General features: G+C 36.8%; 1 long non-coding RNA gene across 2 annotated transcripts in view; it reads left to right on the top strand.

Moving 5' to 3' along the window:
• Positions 1–22,605, top strand: part of LOC146768197 (uncharacterized) — a 77,408-nt gene that overhangs the window by 48,178 nt on the left and 6,625 nt on the right. For both annotated transcript variants that reach the window (XR_014953254.1, XR_014953253.1), the window contains exons 2-7: positions 11,995–12,100; positions 12,962–13,036; positions 14,355–14,412; positions 17,620–17,716; positions 18,142–18,368; positions 18,699–18,782. This is a non-coding gene — a long non-coding RNA (uncharacterized LOC146768197). The remainder of the gene's footprint in view (positions 1–11,994; positions 12,101–12,961; positions 13,037–14,354; positions 14,413–17,619; positions 17,717–18,141; positions 18,369–18,698; positions 18,783–22,605) is intronic.

Below are 22,605 nucleotides of genomic sequence, written 5' to 3'. Positions count from 1 at the left end.
GCAAAAAGAATGGCAAATATTAGAAACATTGGTACTGCTAACTGGGCTCTGTTTTCATTTTCATGTGCTCTAAGAATTGAGATTATTCTAAAAATATTAAATAATATAATTAATATCTGTTTCCAAAAATTCTTATTAGCTTTGGTATGCTAGTTTGCATGTCCCAAATGACAAAGTTCTGCTGTAAAATAGATATGACCAACTGCCAGTGTTTTACAATATTTAACCTAAAATTTCCTACTTTTAATTTATTTTCATTAACATAGTTTAATGCCCTGCAAATTTCCCTGCTATATAAAATTTCTATCCTTCTTCACTGTTTATGTCAGTAGACCAAAGAAATATAGCTGTCTTTTCATTATTCCTCACATGTTCTCTAATGAAAACTGCAACAAAGGGGTTTTGGGTAGGTATCCTTCATTTTTATATCCCACATTTGTAACACCTCCTGACCTCCTCTATCTGGAAGAAAAAATAATTTATGGTTCTGTGTCTATAGCCTCCCTGTTGATGATATTCTGACCAAACTACCTGTGTGATGAGAGAGTGTGATAGTACTGCTCCTGTAAGGACTAGCAGAGAGATGCTAGGAAGCTGCATGCTGAAGTTAATAAATTTTTGCCTGAGTGAAAGTTGCTGAAGTGTGGATGCCCAAAGGCCTCAGTTGTTAATAAATAAAGGGCTCATAAGTGTTAGTACACAGCAGTGTTTTGTAAGAATAAGGCAGGAACCACCACCTGTGCCTCTGAGACAGTATGTTTGGGAGAACTTTCTTGGTATGCACCCTTGTAAATAATACTATTTGACCATTTCTCGCCCATTTTTTCCCTTCTCAAATGTATTGACTGACCAAATATCACAAAAGTGCTTATTCCATCTGCAGTACCTTGTAAGAATGAAATTAATCGTACAGGGCATTATGCAAAGGACATCAGGCTTCAAAAGTTTTGGTATTTTTCAAACTGATTTGTGTAACTAACCTTTTGTCAGCATAATGGGTTCTTGGAAATAAACCCAGTTTTCTTGAATTTTGATGTAACAGGTGTGCCTTCTTATTGAATAAATATGTCTAAGAATAATTCTACAACAAATGTGAAAACATGGAAAAAATCTTTATTGTGCTTAAATCCTTTAGTGCAAGGGCCTTTACAGAAACACAGGGGTTATAAAACGTGTCTGTCACAGCTCCTAAGTGTTACAGGAGTGCACCTTTACATGAAGACATCTGGAACATAAAGTTCAACTATATCACTGAAGATTCCATCTCAAATGCAATATATTTCAATGTGACCTTACATCAGTGAGCACTTGAACTTTGCCTGCTGGCAAGCAAGGTCTAATTCTAGCTCTCTCTTATCCTTTCACAGAGCATAGTTTGCCTAAAGTGGTGTCTGGGATTTTTTTTTTGTTTTGTTTTTTCCTCTACTTTTGTTTTGTTTTGTCATAATGGGATGCAGCTTCTTTTCCTGGTGCCCTGAAGGCTTTCAGCATCACTTGGTATGTCTTTGACCTTCCTCTTCCCACACAGGAAAATATAGTTAATTCAGATTTTTTCAATAGTTTTCTTAATTCAGTAAATTGTATTACGGTAAATGCAGGTATATAATACCAACAACAAGAACAGAATTTAGAGAAATTTAACCCCAGCATTAAAACCAATTAACCTAATGTCACCTATGCTCAAAGGAAGCAAGCCAGACTGCTACTCTTGTAATATATATTATTTACTCTTTACTGTGTCCTATTTAAATCGTGAAGTTGAGACAGAGGAATGTGCTTTAAAAAAGGAATTATTCTGATATATTTCATCATAATATATGACATCTCCTGAAAGTCCTTATGCTTTATTTGCTTCAGAGGTGCTACGTATAAAGCAGGCAGTAAAAGCTGAGTCCATGAAGTAATGAGGTTATACCAGGAATGACTTTGGGTCCATTTTACTTGTAGCTATTCTTGAACTATTAATCTTTTATTTTGTTTGTTTGTTCAGTAAATGAAAAGGTCTTATGAAGGATCCTAATCTATCCTGTGGAGTAGCTAAAATGACAAATCAGTTTTAAATGTATGCTTAAAATTAGAGAATATATAGCAGGTTAGGGGGTGGGAAAGCAGAGAAAGGAATGATTAGTAACAGCTTGTCCAAGTGCCTCAGAGTGCCTGTAGAAACAAATTTATTTATTTTTACTATCTCTTCCCCTGCAACAAAATAAAAGCTAGTTCAAGTGTACAGTCATTTGCATCTGATGTGTGATGTGCTGTATCTCAGACATGTCAGGATTTGCAGATTATTTTCATTCCTTTTTTATTTAGCTCCTTTGTAGTCTGTAAAGTGCCCTGGGCATACTGGGAGGCACCGACAGCCTTGTTACCCTGATAATTTCCCTTTAGGAAAGGCACATCTACTTGAAACAGTAACAGAAACACCATCCCAAAGAGAAGGGTAAAATCAAGCCAACACAGCAAAAATTGTTTAAGTGGGAAAATTAGAAGGATCTTTGTCTTCTGGGGTAGACAAATGGATAGGTTTTAATTTTTTTTAGAGCTTATAGGGAAGATGTGTATTACTAAGAACTTGTTTATTGATCCATTGGGAGAAAATCTTCAAGTACCTATTGTGTGTTACTGCACTACAATTTTTGGCCTTGTTTCTTCAGTTTCCTCGGAGTGTTTCTCTCCTTTACCCTATGGCAGATTTCATGATGGAGAGAACCCTTAGGTAAGAAAATAAGTGGTCTTTGCAACATCCTATTTTCTAGCAGGATGAAGGTGAAAAGTGGAGTATACCGTTTTCATCTTCTTTCTTTTCCTTGTCCAGTTTACTGTGAGTCTGTTATGAGGGCATGGTGCACTGCAGATGTTCTGTAGGTTGTAAAACAAAACACAAAAAAAAAGCACAACCAAACAGAAATTGAATCTACTATCTAACCAACTCTAAATAGTGTGTGACTGTAGAAATATCAACAATGTGCTGCTGGTCAGGCATGTTCTTAATAGTCAGCTCCTACACTTCAGAATCGTAATACCATGAGACTTCCTGCTTTTAAAACCATGGATGAAAGTCTGTGGCTTGCTTTGAGAATGTTTAGGAGCTCAATTTTATAATCAAATATGTTACTGGTAAGTGAACAGGTTACTGAATTGAAAATCACTTTTAGAAATGAATAATGTAGGTAAATGTCTATGCAGAATGAGAGGGTTTTTTAAGCTATTAAATTTGACCCAAGAAATAATGTTATTGCAATTTTAAAAAATCGCTGAACTCTTACACTAGGCAGGGTTAAAATATTAACTGGTTTTGCTTGTTTTTTTCAACTTACGAGTCATTATTTAAGTATTATGATTTGCAAATTTTGTGTCTATATTAAACAGCTGCTAAGTACCCACACTAATGGTTTTTTGTTGTTGTTGTTTTTTTATTTAAGCAAATCTGTTGTTACTGCATTAAGCGATGGGTTTTGCCTGCTGTACTTAATTCTCAAAGCCAGTAACATTGTCTAATTCAAACTTCATGGAAAAAGTTAAAGCAGAGTCAGACCTTCAGACTATATACCTTCAGACTTTCTAAGATTATCCTGCACACTATTTCAGAGGCATAAGGAGCACATGGTTACTTACAGTCAGGGAATGCATAATTCTCTTTGTTTTGCTGTATGTTATAAACTAGTAAAATATATTCTAGTTTGTAAAATATGCATTAGCTGTGCAAGGCTCAAGATGGTGATGCTAAAAGCCTCTACAGGAACATCCATCATCACAATTTGTGACAATTGTTTTGGATGCTACTGCCAAAAGCTCTTCAGCAATTGATATGAGGTGGGGTTTATCTTGATTAACTATTTGCGATCAGAGACTTTTGTTAGTAAATCAAGGTGTATCCAAGTGTCTTTCTATATCTGTAGAACAGCTTTTTTTAGATTTTGTTGTATATTTTCTTTGTTTTCCATTCCTAATAAAAAACAGAGTTGGAAAACTCTGTGATTTAGGTTAATGAAGAAAGAAATATTTTTGTAATTCCCAACAATTTAACACATAAAGGATTTGTACTGGTTTCAACTTAAGAAAGTCACTGGTTTTGGGAGCAGGCTGCAGTTCCCTTCGGTTTCACTCCATGTTTCCCAAGATGTGGGCCCTTTGTTTTGAAATTGTGTTAGAACAATACCAGAAAGTGTTTGGTTCTTTGATTTTTGCCTTTGAATATGGGCATGTGACCCTGTGTTGTCTGTGTGTAGAGGAAAAAACCAGCAGTGTGAAGGCAACAAACTGCATTGAAGCACTTTTTAAATGATACCAAATCTTTTCATAATTCCAAGTCTTTCAGAGTAAAGATGATCTTTGGTTGGTGTAACATGATAGTTTAGATACTGCTAGAGAGAAATTGATGAAATCCATCATGTGGAAAAAGAATTTCATAGTGTAATACCTCTGGTTGTCAGAGTATATGAGCCAAGAGGTAATAATCACAGCTAAGAAATAGCCCTCATTCTTCAAGATGATTTTTTTAATAGTAAAGAATAAATTGTTGCTTTGAACAGAGATATGCAGTAGTTGGAAGAATTATCTGCTGTGTCCTGGTCAACATTCCATGCCAGTTTTAAATTAGATAAGTACTGTTGGTTGAGACAGCTGGTTTTTGTTTTTTTATTTATTTTTCAATTAGAATTAATTTTTCAAAGTTGGTATTAGGAGCCCCATAGTGTGTACAGAAACACACTGTGTATTACAGATGATATGAATTCAGTTCAATTTTTTAAAAATAAGTAATTCATGTGGTTTAGATTGGAAGGGGTCTTAAAAATAATCCATCTTCAACCACTCTGCTGTGGCCGATGATCCCTTCCACTGGACCAGGTTGTTCAGACCCCCATCCAACCTGGCCTTAACTCTTCCAGAGATGGGGCATCCACAATTTCTCTGGGCAAGCTGTTCCAGTACCTCATCAGCCACACAATAAAGAATTTCTTCCTAAACTCTAATCCAAACCTACTCTCATTTTAAAGTCATCACTGCATATCCTATTACTACATGCCCATAAAAAAATGGGCAATTAAAATTGCTTTTAGTTACAAGAAGCTGGTGTGCATTTTGTTAATTTTTGTAAGAAAATGTCAAAATCCTTTTTCTGACATGTGTAAGAAGTTTGGCCTCTTTGAATAGTGGCCAAACCACAGTATCTTTCACTGAGTTAGCAAAGAATTTGGAAGTTTTGGATCAATGAACATATGTCGTCACCAATTGTAGTTCTTTCTCAAAGAAAAAGCACAACCAGGAATATCTACCATTGTAAAATGTCAGTTTTAAATAAAAATATTCAATTATGCAAGGAAATAAACTAGTTTTTATGAATCTAGAACTATAAAACTAATTGTAAGAACTTTTTTTTTAACTTTCTTGATATATGGGACATGAGCACTTGCACAGGCATTTGCATGCAAATGCTAGAAATTAACTTGAATTAAGAAAATACAATGCTGCTGTTTTATGGTATGGGAGAAGGATTCCTTGTCAAGAATGGGTTGGTTATGAGGTAAGTGCAGGATGCTCCCTGCTGCTGTATGTTCTTACCATCAATATTCATCCACGTTGCAATTTCCATTTCAATTCCAAACCTCAAAATTGCTGTGCTTTTGTGTAATACACTGCTGGCACTAAATCATGCTACCTACTGATGTTTAGTGACCTGAATGAAATTGTTTCGATGTAATTGACTGACATCCTTTGTGTGTAGAAATAAGTCTGCTCAGCAAAGGCTAAATTATGTTTTTAAGCCATAAAAAAAAGGGACTTGTCTACTTCAGATTTTGAAAAACAGTGCAGGCCCATTGATTTCATCCACAAGAGGTAAAATATACTAAAAAAGTACACAACCTTAAAAGCTACTGCTCTAGAATTGCACTCTACTGTTTCTCTCTGTTTTCGTATTATAACTATATTTTTTCCTCTTGTGATAGGCTTCTCTGATCAACACTGCGCTGCTCTTGACTGGGTGTACAGCCTTAGTTCTCTTTTGGAAGTAGGTTAGGTGTGGTTGCCAAAAGGAAACACAGCATACAGCAATAGGAGCAAAGTGGGTGAGTATAGGCTGTGTGCTGAGTATGTTAAAAGTCCATCCTGCACCAAAGGCTTACTGTTTAGAGGTGCAACAGAACAGTATTTAAATCTTGTTTGGAAGTGTTTGTTAGGTTAGACTTAAACGTGGTCTCTGTTTGTCTTCCTGCATTGCACCTGTACTCTGTGTTAGTGAAATGTGATATAGTTATCGCATAATATTTTGCCTTCATGAAAAAAAAATATAATCAGTTGTGTGTGTTTTCTTAGCTTTAGGAGGGAACATGTATGATCTGGCCTGAGAGAAAAACACCAGAGTTAGGGGAGATGATGAAGTTATCTAGTTATTTTTATTGACTTACTTGAGAACTAGCTAATAGTTCTGTCTAAAATTTATTTGCCCTTTGGTAATTGTGTGAGCTCCTGCAGAAAATCCCAAAGTCAGTCCTTACTTGCTTTGCGTCCTTGGATTTTCATCATCTTTGAGGAACAGCTATAAACTGTTCTCAGACCTGGCTGTCCCCACCTGGGCTTTATTACCCACATGGCTAAACATTAACTCTCCTGACCTGACCCCTTTGTCTTTGTTGTATGCCACTGGACAACTTAAATGACTTTTACTGCTTGACACAGATCAAAGACAAAATTATGTCTTCTTCATTAACTCCCTTTACTGACAAGAGAAATACCAATCAGGTCTCTGTCCCTTTGGCTTACTACATCCTCTGGATGAAGTCACAACCTGTGTGATTTCCTTTGCCTTCACTTTCCTTGCACTCTCTGGGTTTTTATGTAACCTGTAAGGTTTTGATTTGGGATATGTGGGGGATTTGAACAATGTCAGGTGTCAAATCTGTGTTCCTAGTTGTAGGTTCAGATTTTTTCCTGGCTAGGGTGAGAAAATATAGCCTTAAAGGCACTTTCTTTCTACCCACCGCTAGCTTTGAGGATGGCCTTCAGACTTAAAAAAAAAAATCTTAAAAAGGAATGCTGTGAGAAATGCATATCAAAACTACCATGCATACGTATTTTAAAATTTTAATGATGCATCATGGTACCTCTTTATGGTTATAAACCTTTCCATCAGAACAATAATTTGTCCTGGGAATATCTTGGAATAACAATGCTAACTTGATGATTCCAACCCATATTATTTTAAATAAATGTAAGCTGCTAAGTGTATGCAGTGCTGGGCAGTTCAGCTGGCAAAAATGTGATAACCATCTGACTGAAGTGTGTTAAAACAAGCATTTTGAAGAAAGGTAAGCCTTTATGTTGCATGAGCCTTGGCTGAGGGAAGTGACATATATTTCATGCCCTGAAGGCTGGCTCCAAAGGAAGAGATATCTGTCAGGAACTCAAAGGCCCTGAGGAGCATTTTGGGCTTCAGCTTTATAACTTCTGTTCACTAAACAGGAATCTGCTGGAAAATGCTGTACATTTTGGACCTGATATCTGCAATGTTCTGTGGAGATAGAACACCTAATCAATGATTTGAGAGAAAGGGCAGGTCTGTAGCCTTGTAGGTGATGTGGAGCACGTGGCACAAGGACAGCATTCATGGAGCAGAGAGGGAAGGAGACACAGCCTCACACTCTGCACCATAAATCTTCCACTTCTCTGCATTTCTCTCCACTGTCCTTGGTAATGTCTGGTTTGATTGAAGAAGCCCTCCTCTCTGTAGCCAGAGACACATGGAACTATCATGCTGAAAGAAAGCCAGAAGAGTCACTGGATCTGCTCCCAAGAGCTCTGCATTAAAGTGAGACATAGTGCCTGCTGTAAAGACAATGCCCTGGTTTATTGATGCATAGAGACAGTGGCTAAAATGATGACCTGCAGTATTTTAAAGGAAGCTGATGATGTGAAAGCCTTCTGAAAGATACCTTATGTTAGATATTAATAAACTTACAATATAAGTCAATCTATTTTCTAAGTATTCCTTTTAATCCTCACTACTGTTCTTCTACGGAACAGTTTTTACAGGCTTTGACTGTTACTAGGTTCTTAGAAAGTAATCTCAATTGCTTTTGCATGCCCTTTGTATTCATTTAAATTGTCCCCTTAACTTTGAATAAGTACCTTGTATCACAGTATACTTCTTACAATATAAGTGGAAGATCTGGTTTGTGTTTCTTGTCAAATTTTTGCTAATGATTTTGCACAAGTGTGCAAAAATCTAAACACAACCCCATCATTCAGTCAGAAAATAATCTCCTGGTAAGGTGACATGTGAGGCTATGGTTAGCTGAAATGAATCCAACTTAGAATAATTTTTCTTCTTTCTCCTCCCTCCCTGAAAATAGGAGCTGTGCCTGTGTCTTCAACTAACTAAAGCCTTGCAGACCATAGCTACCAAGGGTGCTGGGTCAGTAGGTTTCTCTTTAAACATCTCATTATACTTTAACTGCAACTAAATATTGAGGGAGTTGTTTGGTTTGTGGGTTTTTGATTGTACAGTACCTAATTGTATATGTATTCCTATCTGTCTCCTCTTAAATGGGACTGGAAGTCTACATTTGTACTGTTTTCTCCAGTTGCCTATTTGTGTCTCTTAGGTGTGTCTCATATTTGTATCTCTGCTATGACCTTTTCAGGAGATGGTTTTCTGACTTTTTTTGAATGAAATATAGTTTACATTCTTCAGGCCTATTTATACATTTTGTCTTCTACAGCATTTCTGCTGCTGTGCAATTATAGGCACATTTTCTTTTCCTCCATTTAGAGACTATGCAAAAGAAAAACGTATAAATTTCCCTCATTCCATCTTTCCTTGCCAGCTCCTACATAAATTTAGGCTGTGCTTTTCCTAGTCTTATTAATGTTTATTGATTAATTATTAATGTTTATTTATTTAACCCTTTCATTTCTGTACCTCTTGCTTTGTTTGATTGCTTTACTGTTACTTCACTGTGATTAAAGCTAAAAGTACCACCCTTGTACTGCTGAGTGAAATTAGCTTGTCTTCACAATTCTCTATTCCCATCAACTGCAAGCACACACATCACTAAGAAATTCACATGTCCCAGGGAAAGCAGGATATGTTCCTTATTTGCTGAATATAGGTTTCTACAAAAATTTAGATTGACAATGTGTTATTTATTACTCAGATAAAGCTTGTGCAGATTGTGCACAGGTCCAGTGGCCTCTTCTATACAGGTATTAACAGCTACATTTGGTGTGCATGACACAAGAATGCTCAAATTGTGTTCACCTTTTTTCCCTCTTTTAACTTTCTTCTCTTTCTATATCTCAAAGAAAAAGGATTATTCTACTCTGGTAGGTCTTTGGCTGTCTTTTTTGTGATTTGTGTCACCTAGATAGAGCAGTGGATGGACATCCTGAAGCATGGCCAGTTAGGAGATGACAAAATCGAGCTTGCCATAGATAAATGCCTAACAGAATAAGTAATTAAAAGCCAATTTTTTTCCTGGCTCCCAGGTATGTTTTTGGTCTTTTGTACATCAAACCAAGTTATAAACATGATTTTGTATGTTTTTCATGTGCATCCAGCTTGCGGATGGGGACTTGAAAAGGAACTTTCTTATTCACTTTCCTGCTGAGAGCTGCCTCAGATGCCAGGGAGACATGTCAAATGTACAGCTTTCCTTTATTAGAAACCTTGTTGTATTTTTTCTTGTTTTGGACCTTTTGCTTGTCTTGAAGAAAAGCAGAGTCATAGAGAACCACTTTTGCAGTTAGTTTCTAGTCCCATACCTGCAAAAATGCAAATGTTTGCTTTCACCCATAAGTTGTTCTGTTACCTTGGTTCATCAGCTTCCAAATATGGGGTATTTGCAAGATTTGCACTGTAGATTTTTCGTTTTCTGACCTATTTTAGTTTACTGTATCACTTGGACACTATTGAAAAATATACAGAACAATTACTGTCCTAAGAAAAAAATGTCTTGGAATTGAGCTTACAGGTAGAGGGTATAGCAGAACAGTGGAGAACCTAAAAATATATTCTTGGGGCAAGCATTAAAGAGAAATGAATAATTTTTTGAATGATCTTGAGGAAAGAATTTTTATGAAAATTAACCAAATCAAAGATCCTTTATCCCTCTTTGTAAATGGTTTTGTATGGTAACAAGATCCTTTCCTTGTTCAAGATGATCTCATTCTTCTCAAATGAAAGTAAATGAGAGGACAGAGAAAAAAACTGATTATAGCCAAAAGAAATTCCAAAATGCCAGACAAATGAGGATCACTTCAAGGCGATAATGAATGAAAATACTTGTCTGTCTCCTAACATTCTCCCTCTTAATCTATACCTGCGTTTAGTGGAAAAAAAAAATCCTCATAAAATTAAATACCGTGTGGTAAGAATCATACAAAAATATGATTTATAAGAAATAATAACCTCATAAGTTATTACTTAACTTCTTTTCTTCCCTGAAAGCTGGGATTAAAAAGTAGGTCAACAAGCCCATTTAAATAGCTTATTCCACAGTGTGGTTTAAATTAGTGCTAGTGACAAGTGTATGAAGTGCTGTGCATTTTATTCTTATGGCATATTGGTTAAATTTAGAATTGTGCAAAGTGGCTGTTATATACAAGCCTGTAGGCAAATCCTCAGATCTTTCAGTCAGTGGGCTTTGTACTTGCTTTTAAACACATACAATGTGTTGTCATTGTGTTTGTAAACTAGGTGTTTTATCTGAACGTGCAATTACTGTAATGACAATTAATGTTAATCCAGTGGTAGAGACTCTTGCATTGAGGAGCTACAATTCCAGCTCAAAGGGTAAGGCATTTATAATCTCTGGGCACGTGATTCCTGTTCCTAGTTTTGTTCACAAATCCTTCCAGAAGAGTGATTTTAATCTAGAGACAAACTGAAACCGTTAAGTCTCACTGAACAGAACTGCCCTTGTAATGTTATTTAGTATTGATAGGTCAGGCAGCTTCCATCAGACAGATGGCCCGAGATGAAAGAGTGATTGTAGGCAAGGAAATGGCTTTTGCAGGAGCTCTGTTCTTGTTTCAAAAAGCCATTCTTTGGCTTGCAATCTCCTTCTCTGCTGCTTGAGAGCTGCCAGAAACAATTCTGGCCCTGAATTTCAGACATACCTAGTGCCAAGGTGAGGAGAGAGGTTTCCAGCCTAGCTAGATAATTTTCTCTCCCTCCTGCCTTTTTTACTTTGCAGCATAGGGTTCTCATCTGCACCCTGACTGGGAAGATACCAGCAGAGATGAGTGAATAATGAGGAAATCTACTCACTAGTGTTTTGACAATTGCTAAATAGAGTTTTGCTTAGATCATGTTTGTACTTATTTTATCAGCTATGGAGCTTTTTCTGAAAAGCTGTGGGAGTGAAGTGTTTACTCAAAAGAATACTTGCAGGGAACTATTTCTGGGCTGTATTAATGATTAAATTAATCAAAACCCAGTTTTTTCTCACTGTAAAAATAGCTGATTAATGATTACGTCATAAGTGAGGAAAACAGAAACGGCGAATAAATCTGTGTGTTAAATTTGAGCTTGTTCTGTTTCAGAGCTCTACATCAATCAGCTGCAGCAGCATGTCTTCAGTAGCTTTTTTTGTATCCTGCTCTCCCAGTAATGATACTCTCGTCAGTCTCTTCCTGCCCTGCTCCTGTATGCCATTCTATTTCATGTAGGTTCTTATTCTGCTTTCATTGTCAAGTATATGAGCACCTAGCAAGTTTACAGTATGTGAGGTGCCTAGCATCTGTCGTGTTTGTCTCATCCCTTCCCTGTGTAAAGCAGGGAGACTTCGAAGTGCTTTGTTTTGGTAAGATCGTTATCTGTGTATGGGAAGCAAGATAGACAGAAAAAGTGTGATTTGCATTTGGAGTGAGAATTGATGCCATTTTTAATAGTCCTCTGCCCCTGTAGGAATTTGTTTTGTAGCCTTGGCTGGCTGCTGGCAATGCTGCGTTTTAAGCCTGTAATAGCTGATAGTTACATTTTTGTACTTGCAGGCTCCAACAAAATTTTTTTGTCAAGTCTCTGTCCTCACTTTACTCCTGATCATCCTGTAATTGTCTCCTAATTGCAATGGACAACAGAAGATCCTGAGAATCCAAGGTACAAAAAAGCTGCCAATGCAATGTGGTGCATTTCTGCCCTTGCTGGCTTTTTTTTCCTTTTATAATTTTGCAGTTATTGGAGAGACTTTCTTTGTGCTCTGAAAGCTGTCACACTGACCAAGATAAGGAAATAATAAGGAAAATTACTGCATATTTTCAAAGTAATTTATCAAGCATTGTTAACTATCTCATATTGAGCACTGTCCAGTCAAGGCAATATACTTAAGCCACAGCAAACTTTGCTTGGCAATGACTTAAGGTAAGTTTTAGCTAACAGTCCACCTCCATTTGGGAAAGCACTTAAAGCACATATTTGTGTTCCCTTGACTGCAGCAAATTGAAGAAAATGATTAAGCACATTTCCAATCAGGATGGATTTCCTGTATTTGACCTCTGTTGCAGACATATCTTAATAGGAACTGTCACATAAATGTTTCTCTTTGCTTCTTACATGAACAGTGAGAGAAATTAGGTACAATAGAGTAGGGTTCCATCATGTCACAACTTGTTACTTATATAAAAAGAAATTTGAACATGTATTTTCTGGAGTGAATTGGTCTGACAAATCCTCACAAATTTCTGTAATAAACTAAGAAGTACCTCTCTAAGGTCTATTCATAAGTTATGATGCCATATTCAAGTTCAAAGGACCCTTTAGGAGGCAGTTAAGTTTGAAGAGCTTGAGAGGCTTAAGAGCAGAAGGAATAAGCCTTTATTTGAAACAGTATCGATTCTTATTAAATTTGATGAATCTGAAGGACATTCAGGAATACCTCCTGTTTAGCATTGTAAGAGGAACTCTAAAGATGCTCTGAGAAGTTACTGCTACAAAAATATTGACAAATCACTCTTGTCTCAGCACTAATAGACTACTTATTCATGAGCTGAAGATGAATGTCTTGTTTTCCTGTGCAAAGAAGCAGCACGCAGACAGGTAAGAAAGCCCAGAAATAATAGATTCCACAACAATATATGAAGGTTGACAAAAAACTCATAACTTCCCAGCACACCAATGACCACTGAAATGATGAGACTCCATGAGGAAGCTGAATCAAAATTTTTACGTATTACTGTAAGTGAAAATTCAAAAGTGATTATACCTTGTAGCAGTGGTAAACCCTGTATAAAGTACATTTGCTTAAAACATAACCCTATAGAGATGTTGTAGTTCAAACCAAGAGTTTGGACCAATAGTAAGACTTGATTGGAGTGTAATAAGTTTTATTACTGGATGGCTGTCACTCCCATAAATTCAGATGCATATTTATTTATCTGATGCCATAGGACTCATGTATCATCAGGTACCACTCACATACACCACAGATATTTGCTATTTATAATTTATTAGGCTTTCTATTAGAAATGTAAACATGTTCACAGGTTAGTGAGATTTCATTTCCTATCTCTAAAAGCTTATTTACCTAAGATACACCCTAAAACGTGTTTCAATTTGAAGAACTAAAAGCCTAGGGGCTGATATTAATTGCATTGTGAGAAGTCTCATTTGTGACTAAAAGTTTCCTTAGGAAAAAAGATCTAAATTAGCTAGCTGTTATTTTTTAGATGCTATTTGGGTTTTTTAGAAGTACCACAACAATCATATTTAATCACTGTTGAGCTGATAATTTTTCTTCCTTTTAATTGTGTAATTTTCTGAGTTGTACAACCAAATTCCATGATGATCCCATCCAAGAGTTTTTCTTGAGAGACAATCATTAACACTTGTTCAGCTGTGTCTCATTTCTTTAGGCACTTCTTGATAATCTGGACACAATGTCTTGATGCTTGTTTATATGAACCTAATTCTGTTCACATCAGAGCTCATCTAGAAAACCAAATTAAGTAATGCTCAGTGTAAATCCTTAGGAAAGTATTTCTCTGTGAGCAGACTGAGTGAGCAGGACTCAGGTAATCAAACTTCATCTGCAATGGTGTTACCATACATGATCCATATAGCTTTGAAATATTGAGATCTCTAAACTGATCTATTGCTGTTCATTTTGCCTCTGTTGTGTCAAAGCTTGCTTTTTGTCTCTCACAGTAAGAGGAAACAAATACAGTCATGCTTTAATAAAGAATGATGAACTTTTTGTTTTGCCATCATTATTAGTCTTTCAACAGAAGCAAGGCAAACTGGGCCAACCAAACAACTGGTTATTGCTACTTTTGCTGCACTGACATGGATCTGGGTAAAACACACTTTGGTTTTGTTTCAGCTGCTCTTTACATATGCTCCCTATCTTAATCTGCAGCTCTGGAAAGAACCAAAATCTCATGGAGCTTGATTCTAGTTACTAACGGGATAACGAGGTAACTTCTCTGATTTTTTTTTTTTTTTTTTTTTATTAATTCACTCTTGTTACTCTGTTTTGATAGTGGGTAGACACAGCAAAACTTTGTGGCACCTGGCTTGGAATGTCAAACAGCTTGGACTTTTCCTCATGAAGCAATTTCAGCTAGATATGTACAGATGTACTTCAAGATACATCATGTAATATTCTCATGTTCTGTGACTCTCAAAACAGTACAACTAAAACATACAGTTTTCATCTGGGCAAATGTGTTCTCTCACAGCATTGACATGACATTTTGCACAAGGATTGTCCTTTTGTACTAAAACAGAGGGACAAAAAGTAGTACCCAAAAATTTTGAAGTGGAGCATAGGAATTAATTTCTTGGTGACTCTCTTGAGAATCTAGGTATGATTCAGTCAATCTCTGAAAAATCTGGGAGATGATTCCCAAAGTCCTATTCCTAAATGTTGTTTTTAAATCCTGGTGGTATGACCTAGCATTGGCTAAACTGCCTGTTGTGAGCAGTCATCTGTGTGTTTGTGGTGATTTGGAAACTGTGTTTGGAGGCACTTTTTTGCCATTGCTTCCATCTGTCAGAACTAAGGTCAGTGCAGGTGGCACACTTAATACTCTGAATTCTCTGTAAAATCGTAAGGTTTTTTTCTGGTGTAGCTGAGGCTGTGTCCCCCTAGAGATAGAGGCCTGGGCTTAATTTGACTCATCTCAAATGGCCTTGCTGTTCTAAATGGAACTTCCCATGCATAAGAGTAAGGTTATACCCAAATTGCCACAACAAACTAGCCAAAGTTTGACCTGACAATATTCTGCAAGCAACAAGTTTCTCACTTATCCATTCCCTGAGTATTATGTTTATTTATGGTTTCCTTTATTGTTATTTATTTATTTTAAAATAAAATTGCTTTTTCTCTTTAGAAATATTCTTGGCATATAAAAAGTGTCACCAACCGACTTGATAATGAATTCTTGGAGGCCAAACTTTTGACAAAACTCTGTAAATTAAAAGGACTGCAACATTTCAAAATTCCTTTGTCAGACACTGTCTTTATTTTTTTTTTTTTTAAATTTTCCCTACATTATTACTGTCTGTACAGGAATGATGGATGACAGAGAATGAAGTTCCCATTAACTTAAGCTGTTACCATAAATCCTCCAGAGATGTCTAATTAACATGAAAGTTTAGTAGTTTGGGTTCATTGTGAGAGTCTGCTCCTGGTGCTCTGTATTTCTACCAGTGCAGTCCAGAGGTCCATAAATCTTCATTGCTCTGGGATTCCCAGTATGTCCCATTGTTGCCCATTACCATGAAAAAGTGACATCTGATGCAAGAAGTGTAAATACTGTGTAGAAGTTCAATAAAGTGTTCCATTCTTCACTGCTGAATTACAGTTTTATGGTCCATAAATAAAGGCAAACAAGGAAAACTAAAATATGAGGAATGGTTGTATATCACACATGTTATCTGGAATTAAATTGTTTCTGCTCTGGTGACAAATGTCTCACCTTCAATTTGCATTCATGTCTTGTGTTATGCCACTCTGAGGGCAGATTGTTGATGTTATAAATTACCTCAAAGAATAAAATGATAGATTTTGATATCATTCAGCTTTTCATGGAAGGAGTATTAGACAGGCTTAGAGACCAAGGGATAAATTTTATCAGACTGGTAAAGTTTGAGTAAACCCAGTATTTTTAGGGGCCAACTTTATATAGTTTAAAAAAAATAAGATCTTTGGACACACAAAGCAACCCTTTCCTCCCAGCAAAACAGTATAAACATTCTGAAATTATCTGCTTTGTTCAGCAGCAGCCCATGATGGGTTTTGTTGTAGTGATGCATGAATTTTCATAATTCAATCACTACAATAATCGCTTAGCAAAAGATGCGATGACAGAAGTGAAAAGGATTTAATAGATTATCAAATCCAAGCTGCTGTGCTAAGCATTTTGGCATATCAACCTGTTTATAAATGCACCAGCTCCACTGAAATTGCTTCAGATGTCTTCTCTTACCTGCATGAGCAGATGATTCTGGATATGCATTTCTCTTATGGAGGGTCCACTCTGTGCTTATTTAAAGTCTGATTATATGCATTGACTCTTCAGTCTGCACTGCATTTCAACAGCTGCTTTCTCCCACCAGTGTTCTTAACCCAGTGAATTCATGTACAGCTCTCCAAAGACGGCTGGCATTTTTGGATTTTGTGCTTTTTATGTAAAATAACATTCATTCCTCTGATCACCTTGTCCCTCCTCTGCATTGTAGTAGTCCTAATGCATCATAAAACATGTAAATGAAATTTGTAAGCTTAATTCCAAACAAGGTCTTACAGAGGTGATACGTGATGCTTTGACTTCTTCTACCATGTGTGGTGCAATAGCATTGCATTTATTTTTTTATGTCTATATTTATGGTTCATTGTCATTGAAATCTGTGTTAGCAGCCATTTCCAGCTGCTGAACTCTGGGATTAACTCTATAATCCACATCCCTTTGTGGACTTTGGTAGAAAGTTTTGTTATGTGCTAAGACTTTGTCTGTCTGATGAGACCTAAGGTTGCCTTTCCTTTCCCAGCTGAAGGGGGAGCAAGCCCTAGTGGATAGGTAGGAAGAGATGCAGTAACTTCTCGTCATGTTCTTGACTGTCACAGGTCAGGGCTGTAGGCTGCAGAGCCTGGAATGCCTATGCTTATTTTGTGAATTATTTTATCAATTATATTGAATTTATCCCACATTCTCTATGTTTTTTATGTTGCCCTATTGTGTCAGCAGTACAATTTCTTATGTTCCCAACAGTAAGCAGCTTGATATGATTTAGATAGGTGGTCCCATCTTCACAAACCAGAGGTATGGGTGAAACACTGAGTGGGGTAGTTCTCTATTATTGCTGGCTTGATATGAAATTATTTTAAATCTGCCTCAGTCAATGTGTTTTCATTTTTTTTTTTCTTTGTGTTTCTGAGCTCAATTGGAGCAATAGAAGATAGTACAGATGGCATTTTTGGAGGTGTCTGTTTACATCTGGAATAAAGATTCAGAATTAAGATTACTTCATTTGAACAAACTGACTTCTTCCTTGGAGATTATACTTAGTATTTCCTGTATAACTGTGGAAAGAGCTGCTCCAAATATCCAATGTGTTAGTGGTCTTGGTTAACAGGAGATAACATAACACTCACAGCTGTCTCTTTACTAAATTTACAGGTTAAATCAAGAGACAGTGCACTTGGCTCGCACGCAAGATTGAGGTCAAGGCATATGTGCTCTGTTCTCATTCCTGCCACAGATCTGCAGGATAAGTGTGAGTCAGATTCTGCCCTTTAGTTCTTTTGTCTATAAAACTTACATACACATAATCAATTTAACAGTCCCTGACAACTTACAATTTGAGCTCAGCCATGGTCTCTGCCTCAGGGGTTTCAAACAAAGTGTCATATTCAGGTATATTTGGCAATGTTGCAGAAATGTGGTAACTACTATACAAAGTTAGTGAAAGATAAAATAAATTAAATATATTCTGTATGTTCTGTCAAGTTCAGCATCTGAGTGTCAGTGAAAATGGGTTTTTTATGGTTATTTGCAGAAAGTCTTATCTTGTGGCAGACATATTAGCTGTACCTCAACTGAAAGACTATAACCAGGTGTCTGGGGTTTAAGAATCAGAAGGGGTGGGAGCAGGTGCATATTCCACTTTTGCTGAGCATCTCATTCCTTTCTTCTCTCAAGAGTTTTTCAGCTTCCCTCTAAGAGCAGCAGCAGTGATGTGCCACCTTCTCCTCATTGCTCAGTGCCAGGAGGGTAACGAGGCCTGACTTGGAAATGCTGTGTGAGTGGCGAGCAGCTGAGCAGTGTGACTCAGGGGATCGCTGCATTACAGCACTGCAAATCTGGCAAACCTAATTGCGCTCACAGGGATAATGACAACTCCATATGGGATGGAAAATTGTTTGCATGTAGGTTTTACTTCTTAACTCTTCTGGTCTTCCTGTAGTTAGAAGGCAGGCAGCAGTCTCCAAAGCTAACAGCAATGCTGCTGCTGGTCCAGCTGGCACAGAAGATTTAACTTCACACGAGCCAGCTGGCTATCTCCTTGCCTCTTTTCACCTAAGAGACTGAAATATGTCATCCTTGAGATATGACCAGACTTCTGGAACTCACAGCTCTTTCTGGGAAAGAAACAGCATTATTAGTACTCTGTATATGCTTTCCTTCAGAAAGATATAAAATGTTAAATATGGATATATATGTATTTATATGCTTTATCTATCTATGTTAATCCACAGATGTCAAAACTAAAATGCATACAAAGGAAACTGCAAGCTTACAAATAGATATACAAAAAAAGAACCAGGAAATGAAGAAACAAGGTACTCTGTTTGCATTTTGATTGACTGATTTACTTCCACTACCCTGTGTATGTGGTAGCCTTAATTTTCAGTTGGATTGTTTAAATATGCAGCCAATATTTTTCTGTACTCAGAGTCATTGATACTAGGAGGATTACAGTATTTTCATTTCCTGTGTTTTAGGATCTAATTTATTACTCCTCAAAATGGCACTAGTGGCTTTCATAGTTTTTTTTCCTTTCCCTAGTAAACACAAATATATGGAGAAAGATAAAAATGGCTTTTTTAATATCATTGTTTTATAAGTAGCCCTGCTCGGCTTTGAAAGTCATATCTGGAAGAATGAATTGAATGGGACATTACATTTACTGATGCTGCTGTTATGCTGAATTGCGATTTTGCAGAAGCAGCAATGTATCACACTGAGCCATGAATCTTCCCCAAGAGAATGTAGGATTTGTAAATTACTGAAAGTGATAAAAACACAGAGAATTCCATCTAGTTGGGTGTGGTGCTAGGGCAATAGTGGTAATATCTCATTAAGATACAGACGTTTCTTTTAATGTAAATTGCTCCAGCCAATCCTGACAAGCTGCTTTTTAATAGCATGAAAATTAAAGGGACTTATTTTGCATCTCCCCTTTTGGCTGCTCAAAACTTAAGAAATGCTCAAATGAAACAATTTTAAAATTACCTAAGCTTACAGAAATGAAATTAAAAGCATAACATAAGAGCACCTTAAAAAGTTCTAATTATGGATTCTTGTCTTATATCTCATGGAGAGCAGATGTGGCAGAAAGCTGTAGCAATAGTCTGAGATGCCTCCAATGCAGAAGTTTATTAAAAGCAGCAAAGGAAAACCTTTACCTCACATAAGTAACAGATGCTGTTTATCCACTGAATGCCTACTCATGGTGGCAGTGAATGACTTAGTTTATATTAGCTAAACCAAGAAGGCCTGTATTCAATAAGCCTGTAAATAAGGCTAAATATTTAGTTGATGCAACTTTCTTCTAGAAGATTTGGCGATGAAAGTGCTGAAATGCACTTATTGAAAATTAACATAAATTAAATTAGGATTTAGAGTAATTAAAATGGATGGGCTACAGATTATAGGTTATTATATTATTAGGTTATTATAGTCTGAACTAGTGAACTGCAACCTTTCTTGCTCCATCAGTTTTATTAGAGCAATGTTTAGCCTAAGGGCTATAACTAGGTAACTACTCATGGCCTCTAGTCAAAGGAGAGGGCTCTCAAAAAGGATCTCAAAGATTATCAGAGGCTTCTTGTGCCAAGGCTGCTCATCACTCATTGCTCAGAGCTCTCACCTGTTCTGAACATTTGTTATCTGCTCTGCCATTTGAGATCTGGGGTCCATGGTTTGGAGTTCTTGAGGATTACACAACATACCATTCTATGGATGGCATCCAAACATGAGGCATCTTACTTAGCATCGAAGATCTAGTGTTATGAATAATATATGTTTAGGAGGCTGAAAATCAAGCAAAATAGATCACATGTAATTCCAGGAAAATATCTCAAAGGCCATAGTATAAGACTGTTTTATAAGATGAATTTGGAAACTCTTGTCTACTTTGCCAAACCTATAAAGATAAGCTGAAGTAAATAAATAGTGAAATAGCCTATTTAAGGTCTTTGCATCTTTTGCAAGTTTTAAATGCTTTCACTGGAGGCAATGCTTAAAGTTGCTTAGCACTCAAATTATTTGCAGTAGTTTTTCAACTACAGCATCCTTCAAAGGCATCTGCAGTGATACATCCAGGAACGCATCCAGCCATTCCAAGTGCTTAGATGTCTCATGTTTGGATGCCATCCATAAGAAGGGATGTTGTGCAATTCCTAAGTTCTAAGAATTCCAAACCGTGGGTTGCATTGTGAAAGTTCTCTTTAAACTTTGTAAGTGAAATATGTTGTTAGAGGTATCTTCCCTGAGGATTACTGGCAAACACCTTGTGTTTAGGGGGATACCACACAATTTAGACAGCACAGACAGGATGTCTCTTTCATTCTAATTTGTCTTTGTACATGGTTTATAACATGCCCCCAAATTACTTCTTGTTGCGCAATTCTTCATGCTTGTTCTACTCTCAGAAGTGAGTCTTTTTCAAAGGATTTCAAAGAAGACCATTTTAGCTCCAAGTGTGCTGGGCGTGAAAAAGGATTGTTTTGACATACTTTTATGCTCTGGTTGCTCCAGAAGCATTTAAATCTGAAAACTGAAATTGTGATGGGAAAGTCTCAGGCTCTGAGATAAGGTGTTACAAGCACTCAAAAACAACATTAAAAGGACATGAAGGCTGTAAAGTTAAGCACCTGCCAAAAAACAAATTAGGCAATGATAGAACGAACATTGATAGTGAATCCTTAGTCCAGTTCTGCTCTGTGTATAGGTTATGACAATTTTGAAGGGATAGGGTACTATTTTTTTCATGTACTTTTTCTCTCCTTGTATTGTCTTTCCTTTTTGCATCTGTATTATCACATTTTTGTTTCCAGATACTGTTTTCTCACTCAGTCATTCCTTGCTTTATCCTTCCAGCTTTATCCTTCTAATTTCCACCCCATCCTTAACATTTCCTTGCCCCTCACATTCTTACTTCACCTTCACTCCCGAATGTCTCTGTCATCTTTTTTTTTTTTTCATTCTGCTGTCTTATATATTTTTCCTGCGGTTGGCCGAGAAAAAATAAAGCTCTAAGGCATGACAATGACAAAATCCACATCATATTTTATACGTACTTTTCTTAAGGTGCAGAGAAGTGATTTCTATGAGAATATGTTTGGAAGTAAACTTTTGGAGGAGGAGCTAAGTGGAACTCTTCCAGACTGTTGCCAAAGTCAGCTGTCTCCTATACGTTTCTCTTGTAGCTCCTTTTGCAATGCCATGTGTTTGGGAATTTCCAGCAGGGATTCAGCTTCTTTATTTCAATTAAAGTTATGCTAAGTTTTTTAAGACTCTGTTAATAGATGAAGTTAAGATGTTAGAAAGGTCTTTTGGAGGATGCTATCTAGAAAAAAAATCAAAGATAAAAAATATAGTTAGTATTCCTCACATATTTGTATTTCACATGTGAGCATGCCAATTTTCTGTGCTACTCCTCTGTGAAACAAAGTGTTCCTTTCAATCTTACTTGCCTCATGTGTTCTCCATCCTTTCCCTCTATTTTTTTAATAAACTGACTTTTTCTGTGGTCTCTTAAATTAGTTTATGCCTTTGGGAAAGGTTACTATGTTTATGTGGCATCAACTGGAACAAACATGCAGATTCAAGGGGCATCACTGGTCTGTGCTCTGTAATCCTGCTATGCCAAGAGATCAATATGCTGGGAGGTGTGAACATACTGAGCAAACCAGTGAATCTGACTGGGTGAATTTTAATTTAATTTGAGAACTTCCAGAGATTTCTCACTGATACTGCAAAAATCTGACTTGCGTTCCTAATTTTCTACACTGTAAGTAGATCTAGCTAATTTGTTCCACAGCTGTTTCATTTGCAAAGGGGGCTGTCATTCTGTGTTAAATAAAACTGGTAAAGATGGAGCCCAAGGAAGATCTGTGTAATGATGAAAGTTTGTTCCAGTTCAAAGCTGCTGTTGATATTGTGTGTGATCCAAAAACCCTTGATGCCAGATGCAATGCTTCCATTAATGTAATCAGATTTCAAATCAGGGCTGGTGTGTTCAGCCCACTACTCTTTTAACTACTGCTCTGGTTCTTGATTCTCTGGGAACTGGAATGAGTTGTGCCAACAGCATTTAGAAAAACACCATTCCTGATTGCCCTCTGCCTAGTACTATATGCAACAGATGCTCACTCCCAG

Source organism: Lonchura striata, chromosome 2 (assembly GCF_050655825.1).
Source record: "Lonchura striata isolate lonStrDom1 chromosome 2, ASM5065582v1, whole genome shotgun sequence".
Classification (NCBI taxonomy): domain Eukaryota; kingdom Metazoa; phylum Chordata; class Aves; order Passeriformes; family Estrildidae; genus Lonchura; species Lonchura striata.
Note: the sequence above shows the minus strand (reverse complement) of the source record. Positions and strands in the feature narration are given on the sequence as shown.